The 1147-nt window shown below is 48.0% G+C and overlaps 7 non-coding genes across 7 annotated transcripts; all 7 read right to left on the bottom strand.

Moving 5' to 3' along the window:
- Positions 1–37: 37 nt before the first annotated feature.
- Pmar_PMAR010695 lies at positions 38–109 on the bottom strand. The gene has a single exon. It is a non-coding gene; the product is annotated as a tRNA-His (tRNA).
- An 83-nt stretch (positions 110–192) lies between these two features.
- On the bottom strand, positions 193–264 carry Pmar_PMAR010694. Its single transcript has one exon. It is a non-coding gene; the product is annotated as a tRNA-His (tRNA).
- An 83-nt stretch (positions 265–347) lies between these two features.
- Pmar_PMAR010693 lies at positions 348–419 on the bottom strand. The gene has a single exon. It is a non-coding gene; the product is annotated as a tRNA-His (tRNA).
- Positions 420–502: 83 nt separating this feature from the next.
- Pmar_PMAR010692 lies at positions 503–574 on the bottom strand. Its single transcript has one exon. It is a non-coding gene; the product is annotated as a tRNA-His (tRNA).
- Positions 575–657: 83 nt separating this feature from the next.
- On the bottom strand, positions 658–729 carry Pmar_PMAR010691. The gene has a single exon. It is a non-coding gene; the product is annotated as a tRNA-His (tRNA).
- Positions 730–812: 83 nt separating this feature from the next.
- Positions 813–884, bottom strand: Pmar_PMAR010690. The gene has a single exon. It is a non-coding gene; the product is annotated as a tRNA-His (tRNA).
- An 83-nt stretch (positions 885–967) lies between these two features.
- On the bottom strand, positions 968–1039 carry Pmar_PMAR010689. The gene has a single exon. It is a non-coding gene; the product is annotated as a tRNA-His (tRNA).
- Between the last annotated feature and the right edge of the window lie 108 nt (positions 1040–1147).

Here is a 1147-nt window from a genome sequence, read left to right as displayed (position 1 = left end):
AACCTCTTCAAGAAGCGTACAATTTGATACATGTCAAAGTCACTACCCAGATTTGAACCGGGGTTGTCACGGCCACAACGTGACGTCCTAACCACTAGACGATAGCGACTCAAAAATGCGGACCGTTGTCGGTCCACATGGATCACCTATCGCTAAACCTCTTCAAGAAGCGTACAATTTGATACATGTCAAAGTCACTACCCAGATTTGAACCGGGGTTGTCACGGCCACAATGTGACGTCCTAACCACTAGACGATATCGACCCAAAAATGTGGGTCGTTGTCGGTCCACATGGATCACCTATCGCTAAACCTCTTCAAGAAGCGTACAATTTGATACATGTCAAAGTCACTACCCGCATTTGAACCGGGGTTGTCACGGCCACCACGTGACGTCCTAACCACTAGACGATAAAGACCCAAAAATGTGGGCCGTTGTCGGTCCACATGGATCACCTATCGCCAAATCTCTTCAAGAAGCGTACAATTTGATACATACCAAAGTCACTACCCGAATTTGAACCGGGGTTGTCACGGTCATAACGTGACGTCCTAACCACTAGACGATAACGACTCAAAAATGTGGGCCGTTGTCGGTCCACATGGATCACCTATCGCTAAACCTCTTCAAGAAGCGTACAATTTGATACATGCCGAAGTCACTACCCGGATTTGAACCGGGGTTGTCACGGCCACAACGTGACGTCCTAACCACTAGACGATAGCGACTCAAAAATGTGGGCCGTTGTCGGTCCACATGGATCACCTATCGCTAAACCTCTTCAAGAAGCGTACAATTTGATACATGTCAAAGTCACTACCCAGATTTGAACCGGGGTTGTCACGGCCACAACGTGACGTCCTAACCACTAGACGATAGCGACTCAAAAATGCGGACCGTTGTCGGTCCACATGGATCACCTATCGCTAAACCTCTTCAAGAAGCGTACAATTTGATACATGTCAAAGTCACTACCCAAATTTGAACCGGGGTTGTCACGGCCACAATGTGACGTCCTAACCACTAGACGATAGCGACCCAAAAATGTGGGTCGTTGTCGGTCCACATGGATCACCTATCGCTAAACCTCTTCAGAAGCGTACAATTTGATACATGTCAAAGTCACTACCCGCATTTGAACCGGGG

Source organism: Perkinsus marinus, assembly GCF_000006405.1.
Source record: "Perkinsus marinus ATCC 50983 genomic scaffold scf_1104296964962, whole genome shotgun sequence".
Lineage (NCBI taxonomy): Eukaryota > Perkinsozoa > Perkinsida > Perkinsidae > Perkinsus > Perkinsus marinus.
Note: the sequence above shows the minus strand (reverse complement) of the source record. Positions and strands in the feature narration are given on the sequence as shown.